The 13,518-nt window shown below is 45.1% G+C and overlaps 1 long non-coding RNA gene across 1 annotated transcript; it reads left to right on the forward strand.

Annotated features, from left to right (window-relative positions):
* Positions 1-75: 75 nt before the first annotated feature.
* Positions 76-9,442, forward strand: LOC135574668 (uncharacterized). Its single transcript, XR_010465529.1, has 2 exons — positions 76-234; positions 7,841-9,442. It is a non-coding gene; the product is annotated as an uncharacterized LOC135574668 (long non-coding RNA).
* The last annotated feature ends 4,076 nt before the right edge of the window (positions 9,443-13,518 follow it).

Here is a 13,518-nt window from a genome sequence, read left to right on the forward strand (position 1 = left end):
ACGTCTAGGAAGGATGTTAAGTTTAGCCAGCTATAAATCGTGAGATTCGGATTGCCTCTGTAACAGGGTGGTTATGTTTCCACTTGCCTCGAAAGAAAGGTGTATTTAATGTTCAAGCATTCTTATTGGTTGGTTCAATTCTGATGAAAATAAGGCGTGTTGTGATTGGCCCCGCTTGCAGATGGGGGAGATCGCGAACGTCAGGTGTCCCCAGTATGAAATGTGATGCAAGGGGTAGGTCACATTCTGAGTACTGTTTTATAATGTGTACACGTTTGCTGGACATTGCTGATTTATACATGTGTGTTCATATGGTACCTGTTAGGGATTGAGGGGATGTGTTTTGGTTTATGATTGCTGTATATACGTGTGTTAGCTAGCATGCTGGTCACATACGCCCACTGCTAACAGTTGTTTTCATGCTACAAATTTTACCATTGACAGCCATCAACATCATCAAGCCCCGCACTTTCCTATTTAACAACAGCAGATAATAAATAATGCTCAACTGGGACCACTGGCTAGGGTGATTTATTTGTACAAAACACAACGCAAGGAGAGTATTATCAACATCTGTTACACCTCTCCTAGGCATCCTTCTCCCCTGGTATTACTAGCACGCTAAAAGCTAGCTAGCAAGTTTACCAACTCAACCTAGCTGCCACTGTGTGTTGTCATCTTGGATTACCAAATGACTGCCATAGTTGCGTTTCACATATATAAGCCTACGTTTCAACATGATATGTCTCCTGCTCCAGCCCTGTAGTCATAGCTATGCTCACCCAAAATTATTTTGCGGGAGCTGTACAACTCCAGCCAGATTATTGTAGCTCTATACCTTTACTGTGTATTGTGGTAGCTGTTGTAATACAGTCTCCTATTACTATTATGTTAGTTAATTTGATTAATAAGTACATTACATTACATTTAAGTCATTTAGCAGACGCTCTTATCCAGAGCGACTTACAAATTGGTGCATTCACCTTATGACATCCAGTGGAACAGTAGTGCATCTAAATCTTTTAAGGGGGGTGTGAGGGATTACTTTATCCTATCCTAGGTATTCCTTAAAGAGGTGGGGTTTCAGGTGTCTCCGGAAGGTGGTGATTGACTCCGCTGTCCTGGCGTCGTGAGGGAGTTTGTTCCACCATTGGGGGGCCAGAGCAGCGAACAGTTTTGACTGGGCTGAGCGGGAACTGTACTTCCTCAGTGGTAGGGAGGCGAGCAGGCCAGAGGTGGATGAACGCAGTGCCCTTGTTTGGGTGTAGGGCCTGATCAGAGCCTGGAGGTACTGAGGTGCCGTTCCCCTCACAGCTCCGTAGGCAAGCACCATGGTCTTGTAGCGGATGCGAGCTTCAACTGGAAGCCAGTGGAGAGAGCGGAGGAGCGGGGTGACGTGAGAGAACTTGGGAAGGTTGAACACCAGACGGGCTGCGGCGTTCTGGATGAGTTGTAGGGGTTTAATGGCACAGGCAGGGAGCCCAGCCAACAGCGAGTTGCAGTAATCCAGACGGGAGATGACAAGTGCCTGGATTAGGACCTGCGCCGCTTCCTGTGTGAGGCAGGGTCGTACTCTGCGGATGTTGTAGAGCATGAACCTACAGGAACGGGCCACCGCCTTGATGTTATTTGAGAACGACAGGGTGTTGTCCAGGATCACGCCAAGGTTCTTAGCGCTCTGGGAGGAGGACACAATGGAGTTGTCAACCGTGATGGCGAGATCATGGAACGGGCAGTCCTTCCCCGGGAGGAAGAGCAGCTCCGTCTTGCCGAGGTTCAGCTTGAGGTGGTGATCCGTCATGCACACTGATATGTCTGCCAGACATGCAGAGATGCGATTCGCCACCTGGTCATCAGAAGGGGGAAAGGAGAAGATTAATTGTGTGTCGTCTGCATAGCAATGATAGGAGAGACCATGTGAGGTTATGACAGAGCCAAGTGACTTGGTGTATAGCGAGAATAGGAGAGGGCCTAGAACAGAGCCCTGGGGGACACCAGTGGTGAGAGCACGTGGTGTGGAGACGGATTTTCGCCACGCCACCTGGTAGGAGCGACCTGTCAGGTAGGACGCAATCCAAGCGTGGGCCGCGCCGACGCAAAATACATATTTTTATTATATATATTTTTTTGAACTGAGAAAACACTGCATCACCATGATGCTGGGCATGCATGGCTGCGCCTCTTGTGGAGCTGAACTACAAGTAGAAGATAGTCATGACCTGTGCTACGCCTGCCGAGGTCGTTGGCCACCTGCGTGTGAGGCCTTTTCTGACCCCTGCATTAACTGTGTCATCCTGTTTGTGAAGGTGAGGGAAGCACGGCTAGCCAGAGTTGATGGCCTGGTTTTCACAGATAATTTACAAGCGTCTGGCATAGTTAGCCAGGACCCATCCAGGGCCACGAAACCGATGGCGGCCCCCCGGTGAAAATGTTTTTAAAAAATAAGCACCTCAGATCGATTCTTTATCCTCTGAGATAGAGCAGCTAAAAACGCTTTGTGTTCCTTCAAGCCCCCGGAGTCAGGGCCCTATAGCACTCCCTCCAGCATGCGAGATGCAACAGAGGACTCTGATATCCGTGATGATGACCTACTCTCCACTTGGGCATCCATCCAGCACTTTAGTGACCAAGATGATGACACACCCAACATGGTGAAGGAGGTGCCAACCAGTGTTGTGAACCCATTCAGTGTCAATGCAAAAGATGGGTCAGAGGAGTAATTCCGAGGCTCTGATCACACTGAGTCAGAAAAAAGCTCTGCCTCAATACGTGCTGTCCTTTGTGCAGACTTAGCTAGGCTAGAGCTCGATGATCCTCATGCTACAGCCTCTGCAGCTAACCCGTTCTTTAAGAAGGTCCCCGCAGCTACACCGTTCGGTGTGCCACCTTCACCGGACTTAGTTACAGAGCTCTAGAGATGCTGGCCAGACCCGCGGGCCCCCCACTGCAAGGATAGTAAGATGCTATCTGCCATGCACGATACAAAACAACATGGGCTTGACCATCTGCCTAAGGTGTATGAATGCATAGCAGAGCTGATGCTCTCCCCAGCTGAAGCCCACTGCCCCAGACCTCACTATAGGGGTACAGATGAGCTACTGTCATGGGCCTACAACACAGCGGCCCGCATTGGGAACTCCCTTTCAGTGCTCGTGCTAGCACAGAACAGGATGCTCCAGCCGAAGCACGCAGAACTGGACCTCTTCAAGCGTTTGCGTTCATGTCCAGAGAGCTAGTCATACTGATTTACACCCAAGTTGTGACTCATCGCTAGGTCTGGCTTTCCCAAGCCCCAATGTCCAATGACTGGACGGACTCAGAGAAAGATTCCAGTGGTCGCCGGGCTGATATTCGGCCCCGCGGCTGAGCGGGCAATCAAATGTAGAAAACAGCTGAGTCAAGCTACACCACTGTGGAACCCACCTTTCAGAAACCAGGCATCACAGAGTAGTGGTAGAGTGTGAGGCCTGACCCGCATGAACCTCGCCTTTCTCACTCGGCCCAGCACCACATACGCCCTTGGCCCTACCACCAGCCTAACACAGGCGCTCGCCAGCCCTAGACCGCAACGCTGCCACCCCCCAGACCCCAAGAGGCCGGGGCCATAGCACCCCCCAACCCCATAAATAGGCATGGGGGCAGAAACTGAATGGCAGGTGTCAGCCGTCGGCTGATTTACCCAGCAGCACCTGACCTACTGGGCATCCCACTCCTCAGACCCATGGGTGGTGATGACCTTCTCACAAGGGTACAGGCTGTAGTTCTGACGCCTACTCCAGCAATTCTCAGGGGTCAGAATGACTTCAGTCACAGGCCCCCTTAAAGCTTGCACCCTCAACCAGGAGATTACATCTATCCTGGAGAAGGGTACGATCACAAAAGTAAAAGCATCAGAACAGCAAGATGGCTTTTACTCAACCTATTTCCTGGTTCCCGAAGAAAGACGGAGGCTTCCGTCCAGGTCTGGATATAAAATGGTTCAATTCTTCCTGAAAGTTCTCCCCTTTCACATGTTGTGGATGGTCAATGTTCTCCAGACCGTAGCCGCAGGGGAATGGTTCACGTCCCTGGACTTAAAGGATGCTTACTTTCACGTTCCTGTGTTACCAGAACACAGGCATTTTCTACGGTTCGCCTTCCAAGGCTAGGCATATCAGTTCATGGTATTACCCTAGGGCCTCTCCCTGGCTCCTCATGTCTTCACAAAATGTGTGAGCGCAGCCCTGAGCTCCCTCCACCTACAGGGGATCAAGATCCTTCCTTACCTCGACAACTGGCTCATCTGCACCCCTCTCGCGAGTGTGCGGCTGAGGGCACAGCGCTGACACTGACCCACGTCACCACACCGAGTCTTACCCTGAACAACGAAAGGGCAACTTCACATCAAGCCAAAAGGTCACCTTTATTGGCATGGCTCTGAACTCCCACGCTATGAGGGCATGTATAACACCTCGGCATGTGGACAGCATTATTCTTCTGCAATTCCAGTTGAACGCGCTGGTGAAGGTTAGAATGTTCCAACAACTGATGGGCATGCTCACGGTGGCCTCCGCGGTGACACCATTAGGCATTCTGTCTTTAAGGCCACTACAAGTGTTGTTCAAAAACCTTCCACCTCCGCTTGGACCCCAAGCGGGACAGAAATACCAGAATACGGGTGACGAGCATGCTACTCTACTCTGCAGCCATGGAAGAAGAGAACCTAACTGACTACAGGTGTCACAACCGACACTTCACTAACAAACTGGGGAGCACGGGCAGAGCTGGAGGAAAGAGCACATCAACGTGCTAGGAATTCAGAATCACTTTCTGATGGTTCTCAAACACAAACATGCCCTGATACGATCAGACAATACATTGAGTGTTCCACATCAACCATCAAGGGGGAACAAGGTCTGTACGGTCCCTACAGGTTGCTCAACAACTCTTGACATGGGCTCTACCACATCTGGCCCCCCTATGAGCCATTCATCTCCCAGGCAAAGTGAATGAGATGGTGACTTCTTGTCGCGACAGAAACCGCCCGCGGGGGAATGGAGACTTCACCCGCAAGTAGTGAAGATGATACGGCAGCGGTTACTGCTCCCTCTGGTTCTCTCTGGCAGAGTCCAAGAACCCCCTGGACATGGACTCCTTAGCCAACACAAGGCCAGAGGGCCTACTGTTTACTTTCCTTCTGATCCCCTGATCTTAGCAACGCTGCACATGGTCTCTCAAGCTCAGCATAGGCTGCTGCTTGTTGCCCCCAGATGGCCAGCGAGACCCTGGCTTCCAGTCCTGCTCAGTCAATGGAGGGAGAACCATGGCAGCTCCCTCACAGACAGAACCTGCTCTCACAGATGGGTGGCAGGATTTGGCATCCCAGCAAAGACCAATTGCAGCTATGGGTGTGGCTTCTGATGAGCCCGACCCTCTACTGATCGGCTGTGATCCTGCTTTTATCGAGACGTTACAGAATGGCAGAGCCCCATTGACCAGGATGATGTATGCTGGTCGCTAGAAGCTGTTTACTGAATGGTGCTCTACCAGGGCGGAGGAACCGATGTCCTGCTCTGTAACTGTTATATTGAGCTTCCTTCAGAAACTATTGGACTCCGGTTGCTCTGACTCTATATTGAAGATGCATGCCTCAGCCATATTTGCTAACCATTTACACATCGATTAAAAAATCGAATCTGCCAATTCTTACAAGGTGTCCGGCGGCTGCATCACCCCAGGGCCTGTCCGCGCGGCATCTTTGGATCTGCCACTAGTATTGGAGGCATTAACGAAACCTCCCTTCGAGCATACGAAGGAGCTGGACATAAAATGGTTCTCTCTGAAAATTACTTTCCTCTTAGCTATTTCATCAGCGAACCGTGTGAGTGAGCTCCACGCACTCTCTGGGTCCTGTCTGCCTACAATGGAAGACAGACAACCTACAGTGAGGGAAAAAAGTATTTGATCCCCTGCTGATTTTGTACGTTTGTACGTTACAAAAAAATCAGAAACTCATGTCAAAAATGTTATAAATTGATTTCCATTTTAATGAGGGAAATAAGTATTTGACCCCTCTGCAAAACATGACTTAGTACTTGGTCGCAAAAACCTTGTTGACAATCACAGAGGTCAGACATTTCTTGTAGTTCCAGGTTTGCACACATCTCAGGGGGTGATTTTGTCCCACTCCTCTTTGCAGATCTTCTCCAAGTTATTAAATTCGAGGCTGACGTTTGGCAACTCGAACCTTCAGCTCCCTCCACAGATTTTCTATGGGATTAAGGTCTGGCGACTGGCTAGGCCACTCCAGGACCTTAATGTGCTTCTTCTTGAGCAACTCCTTTGTTGCCTTGGCCGTGTGTTTTGGGTCATTGTCATGCTGGAATACCCATCCACGACCCATTTCCAATGCCCTGGCTGAGAGAAGGAGGTTCTCACCCAAGATTTGACGGCACATGGCCCCGTCCATCGTCCCTTTGATGCGGTGAAGTTGTCCTGTCCACTTAGCAGAAAAACACCCCCAAAACATAATGTTTCCACCTCCATGTTTGATGGTGGGGATGGTGTTCTTGGGGTCATAGGCAGCATTCCTCCTCCTCCAAACACGGCGAGTTGAGTTGATGCCAAAGAGCTCATTTTGGTCTCATCTGACCACAACACTTTCATCCAGTTGTCCTCTGAATCAGTCAGATGTTCATTGGCAAACTTCAGACGGGCATGTATATGTGCTTTCTTGAGCAGGGGGACCTTGCGGGCGCTGCAGGATTTCAGTCCTTCACGGCGTAGTGTGTTACCAATTGTTTTCTTTGGTGACTATGTTCCCAGCTGCCTTGAGATCATTGACAAGATCCTCCCGTGTAGTTCTGGGCTGATTCCTCACCGTTCTCATGATAATTACAACTCCACGAGGTGCGATCTTGCATGGAGCCCCAGGCCGAGGGAGATTGACAGTTCTTTTGTGTTTCTTCCATTTGCGAATAATCGCACCAACTGTTGTCACCTTCTCACCAAGCTGCTTGGCGATGGTCTTGTAGGCCATTCCAGCCTTGTGTAGGTCTGCAATCTTGTCCCTGACATCCTTGGAGAGCTCTTTGGTCTTGGCCACTCCATATTAATGCCCATGATTTTGGAATGAGATGTTCGACGAGCAGGTGTCCACATACTTTTGGCCATGTAGTGTATGAAATGAACCCCCCACAAAAAAATTCTCACAAGAGTAGCAGGTTGTGAACTCTGCAAACAACGTTTCCACTCCGAGAATGAGAATGGTAAATGACTGTAGGCTTCATTAATCCTTGTATTAACAGAAATGTATGGAACAAAATTACAGGGATTAATGGTAAATGAGGACATACAGTAACAGTCAAAAGTTTGGACACACCTACTCATTCAAGGGTTTTTCTTTATTTTTTAAACTATTTTCCACATTGTAGAATAATAGTGAAGACATCAAAACTATGAAATAACACATGGAATCATGTAGTAACTGAAAAAGTGTATTCTTCAATGTAGCCACCCTTTGCCTTGAAGACAGCTTTGCACACTCTTGGCATTAGGTGTTGTGTGTGTATATATGCACACACACAGTACTACATAGAGCCATGACTACACGGAACTCTATTCCACATCAGGTAAGGTAGATCAGGTAGATTTACAAAACATGTAAAAATACACCTTATGGACTGTGAAGAGACGCACACAAAGGTACAGACACACGCAATAACATGTGTACAGAAACATGTAATACTGTTGTATGGTGGTATTATACATTTTATATTGTTCATATGTAGTGATGTATGATGTACTGTTTTATCTTTTGTTTAATGTGTGATGCAAGTGCCTTAATGTGTTTGGACCCCAGGAAAAGTAGCTGCTGGAGATGATCGTGGACTACAGGAAAAGGAGGCCCGAACAGGCCTCCATTAACATCGACGGGGCTGTAGTGGAGCGGGTCGAGAGTTTCAAGTTCCTTGGTGTCCACATCACCAACAAACTCATGGTCCAAACACACCAAGACAGTTGTGAAGAGGGCACGGCAACATCTTGTCCCCCACAGGAGACTGAAAAGATTTGGTATAGGTTCCAAGATCATCAAAAAGTTCTACAGCTGCACCATCAAGAGCATCACCGCCTGGCATGGCAACTGCTCGGCATCCGACCGTAAGGCGCTACAGAGGTTAGTGCGTATGGCCCTATACATCACTGGGGCCAAGCTTCCTGCCATCCAGGACCTATATACTAGGCGGTGTCAGAGGAAGGCCCCAAAAATTGTCAAAGACTCCAGTCATCCAAGTCATAGACTGTTCTCTCTGCTATCGCACGGCAAGCGGCAAGGCTAGGTCGAATAGGCTCCTTAACAGCTTCTATCCCCAAGCTATAAGACTGCTGAACAATTAATCAAATGGCCACCCGGACTATTTACATTGAACCCCCCCCATTTTTACACTGCTGCTACTCGCCGTTTATTATCTATGCATTGTCACTTTACCCCTATCTACATGTACAAATTACCTCGACTAACCTGTACCCCCGCACATTGACTTGGTACTGGTTCCCCCTGTATATAGCCTCGTTATTGTTATGTAATTTTGTTGAGTACTTTTTATTACATTTTTTACTTTAGTTTATTTAGTAAATATTTTCTTAGCTCTTTCTTGAACTTCTCTGTTGGTTAAGGGCTTGTAAGTAAGCATTTCACGGTAAGGTAGTAAGGTCTACACCAGTTGTATTCAGAGCATGTGACAAATAACATTTGATTTGATATATTTGATTTACTACCTTGGCAGCATCTGATGGGATCCCTAATAAATACAAAAAATATATATAAACAGTATACACAGTATATTATACTGTATATATTGTGTGTGTATCTGTGTGTGCATGTGTTCCTACTGAGACGGATGGCGTCTCCAAATTAAGAATATGCCACTGACTTCAGAGCAACTGTCTTGGTTAGGCAGGGAGCTTACCTCCAGCCAAGTTTTATGAGCAGAATCAGAGAGCCTGACCTCCCTCTGTCTGTCTGTCTGTCTGTACGTACCAACCACCAACTTGTCTAGCCAGTTAGTTGTTTTTATTGGATGATGTTTCTTTTCATGAGCAATACATGTGAGATCACGTTACATTGGGTGATGTTTCTTTTCATGAGCAATACATGTGAGATCACGTTACATTGGGTGATGTTTCTTTTCATGAGCAATACATGTGAGATCACGTTACATTGGGTGATGTTTCTTTTCATGAGCAATACATGTGAGATCACGTTACATTGGGTGATGTTTCTTTTAATGAGCAATACATGTGAGATCACGTTACATTGGGTGATGTTTCTTTTCATGAGCAATACATGTGAGATCACGTTACATTGGATGATGTTTCTTTTCATGAGCAATACATGTGAGATCACGTTACATTGGGTGATGTTTGTTTTCATGAGCAATACATGTGAGATCACGTTACATTGCCGCGGAGCTGATGTTCATTTTACTGTAGGTGTCTTTTCTTATGTTTGTTTTCTGTATGAAAATGCTATTGGCAAAAAATATGTTATTGAGACCAATACATCACTGAGAGTAGGCTGGTTTTGAGAGGCGTGTGTGGGCATTGTCCTCTCAGTATTGGCTGCCATTTAAACGGCATTTACGTAAATAACTGGCTTGTTAAAGAGCCTTCCCCTGTTTGTTTGTAAGATGTGGGTGAAAAAATGGTGATTTGCAGCCTGCCAGTCTGAGTTATCAACCCCTCATGTTCTCCACTGACCTAAACATTACTGCAGAATCTTCTCTTCAAAAAGCATCCACTGCATTCTACTCATTAAGTATTGAATACAGATGCCACCTTGTCCTTACTAAGCCATGACTACTGTCTTCCTACATGAAAAAATACTATAGTGTTCTCTGTAGTGTTTTTGCTGACTTAACTGTAGTATTCACTGTAGTAACTAAAGTCTGCAAAATGTCTGTAAAACACTAAAGTCAGCAAAAACACTACTGTGGAAACTAGTATATTGTAGTGAACTGTAGTATTTACAGTTAACTATCGTATAAATACTGTAGTAAAATAACTAGTATATACTATAGTAATCCATGTAGTATTTACTGTATTTATAATGTAGTATTTACTGTAGTGTTTTTGTGGACTGTACTACTGTAGTATTTACTATAGTGTTTTTATTTTATTATCTTTGACACAAAACTGTAGGCTTTCCGCTTCAGGAAACCTACTGGAGAAATACTAAAGGAGCACATTTTCGATGACCTGTAGGTAGGTATAGGACTTGTGCTGTTTTTTCCATGACCTGTAGGGAACACAATACAGAATTTTGTCTATTCTTGGCATGTAGGTTTCTCACTTGTGTGGTACAAATTGCGATATGTGGGAGGAAAATGGGCAGGATATATGTAAAATAACCAGTTAAACTGTACTGTTTTTGCAGACATTACTGTAGTATTTTACAGTAAGTACTACACAATCAATGGATAGGACAGTGTGTAGTATACTACAGAATTCTATAGTAAGTACTGTAGTAAAATAGTAGTGAACTTGGGACTTCTGTCTTGCTAGCACACGTGACCGCCCTCCTGAAGCGTCTTACCAGTCGGTGCCACATGAAAAGCTAGCTATTTGCTGGCTTAAGTGGGGACACTTCAGGCTGAGGAGTTAGTTCCACACATCTCCATGTGCTATACACACACACACACTCTCTCTGTTAGCTGCATTTATATGGCCGTTTACACAATATGTCCCTGCGGGCTCACAGTGGAGAAGTTTTTTGAGTGCCACACCTCTGCACGGGACACATTTTAACATGGGAGACTGCACACCTCAACTTGGCATCATCCCACACAGCCTGTGCAACCGCCAACCAGAGCATTTCCATACCCATGAGAACTTAGATGCCTCCATCTAAAGACAAGTCATCCTACAGTATATCACTGGTTAGTTCAACTCTGTAATCACACGTTGTATGACTTTATAGGTCACTAATGGATAGATGTATGTAATATCTTGACATCTTTGCATACTGTATATAGACACAGCTATATTTTGTTGGAATGAAGCTGCAATTATTACCCCATCTAGTGGTTTTAATATATCCATGTCTGTTCTTTGTCATCAGTTTGACAAAGCATCTCCTCAACATCTTTATCCAGATCCTTATATTGCAAATCAGAAATCATCAGTACGTGTTAAATAATACTTCACATTTGATATTTGTGATGATTAATACTGTCAATTTTATATTTTGTTTAATATCTTGTATTACAGTCATTGCCTTTGAATAGTTTGATATAACTGAATGCTTTAGATGGTCTGCTGTAATATTCATTTAAGGGACATATCTGTCTCATTCAATGTTCTGAGTACATTTCGCATGATGAAAATACATATCCATATTACACTTCTTTTTATGGGGTTGTGAGATTTATACTGTCTGTTATTGAAATATATGATCAGACATTTAAAAATATGTCACGTTTATATATGGGTTTATCTGAATACCAGTCGAACGTTTGGACCTCATTCCAGGGTTTTTCTTTTAGTTTTTTTTTTTTTTTACAATTTTCTACTTTGTAGAATAATAGTGAAGACACCAAAACTATGAAATAACACAAATGGAATCATGTAGCTCTTCAAAGTAGCAACCCCTTGGTTTGATAACAACTTTGCACACTCTTGGCATTCTCTATTATATCCATATTAAAAACTATAGCTGTGTCTATGTACAGTATGCAAAGATGTCGACATGAGTTTACCACAGCTTGTCCTGCAGCAGCTTCATGAGGTAATCACCTGGAATGCATTTCAATTAACAGGTGTACCTCGTTAAAAGTTCATTTGTGGAATTTCTTTCCTTCTTAGGGGTTGTATACAGAAGATAGACCTCTTTGGTAAAAGACCAAGTCCATATTATGGCAAGAACAGCTCAAATAAGCAGTCATTACTTTTAAGACATGAAGGTCAGTCAATGCAGAAAATTTCAAGAACATTGAACGTTTCTTAAGTGCTATGATGAAACTGGCTCTCATGAGGACCGCCAAAGGAAAGGAAGACCCAGAGTTACCTCTGCTGCAGAGGATAAGTTCATTAGAGTTACTGGCCTCAGAAATCGGCAATTAACTGCACCTCAGATTGCACCTCACAGAGTTCAAGTAACAGACATCTCAACATCAACTGTTCAGAGGAGACTGCGTGTGTCACGCCCTGACCTTAGATATCCTTTTTATGTCTCTATTTGGTTTGGTCAGGGTGTGATTTGGGGTGGGTATTCTATGTTCTATTATTTGTATTTCTATGTTTGGCCGGGTAGGTTTCTCAATCAGGGACAGCTGTCTATCGTTGTCTCTGATTGAGAACCATACTTAGGTAGCCCTTTTTCCCCACCTGTCTTTGTTTATGGCACATAGCCTTTAGGTTCACGGTTTATTTTGTAGTGTTTTGTTTTGTTCTGCGTCTTTTCTAATAAAAATAATATGTACGCTCACCACGCTGCACCTTGGTCCTCTTCTTCCAGCAGCCGTGACACCCTGAATCAGGCAGTCATGGTCTAATTGCTGCATAGGAACACTACTTAAGGACACCAATAAGAAGAAGAGACTTCCTTGGGCCAAGAAACACAAGCAAAGGACATTCGACTGGTGGAAATCTGTCCTTTGGTCTGATTAGTCCAAATTTGAGATTTTTGGTTCCAACTGCCGAGTCTTTGGGAGACGCAGAGTTGGTGAACGGACGATCTCTGTATGTGTCATCGCCACCTGAAGCATGAAGGAGGAGGTGTGATAGTGCTTTTGCTGTTGACACTGTCTGTGATTTATTTAGAATTCAAGGCACACTTAACCAGCATGGCTACCACAGCATTCTGCAACGATACACCATCCCATCTGGTTTGCCCTTAGTGGGACTATCATTTGTTTTTCAACAGGACAATGACTCAACACACCTCCAGGCTGTTTAAGGGTTATTTGACCAAGAAGGAGAGTGATGGAGTGCTGCATCAGATGACTTGGCCTCCACAATCACATGACCTACACCCAATTGAGATGGTTTGGGATGAGTTGCACCGCAGAGTGAAGGAAAAGCACCCAACAAGTGCTCAGCATATGTGGGAACTCCTTCAAGACTGTTGGAAAAGCATTACATGTGATTACCTCGTGATCCTGGTTGAGAGAATGCAAATCTGCAATCAAGGCAAAGGGTGGCTACTTTGAAGAATCTTAACATCTAAAATATATTTAGATTTGTTTTAAGATTTTTTAGTTACTACATGATTCCATGTGTGTTATTTCATAAGTTTGATGTCGTCACTATTATTCAACAATGTAGAAAAAGGTAAAAATAAGAAAAACCCTTGAATGAGTAGGTGTGTCAACTTTTGACTGGTACTGTATATGATCATGTATTTTAAACTGGAGAGAAGGAGTGAGAGAGAGGAAGGTAGAGAGAGTAGAAGGTAGAGAGGGAGGGGTTAGAAGATTGATATCAAAAAGCAAAGGGCAGAGAGAGAGTGTTTGGGATATATGAGAGAGTGTTTGGGATATA

The sequence above is a fragment of the Oncorhynchus nerka genome, linkage group LG13 (assembly GCF_034236695.1).
Source record: "Oncorhynchus nerka isolate Pitt River linkage group LG13, Oner_Uvic_2.0, whole genome shotgun sequence".
Taxonomy (NCBI): domain Eukaryota; kingdom Metazoa; phylum Chordata; class Actinopteri; order Salmoniformes; family Salmonidae; genus Oncorhynchus; species Oncorhynchus nerka.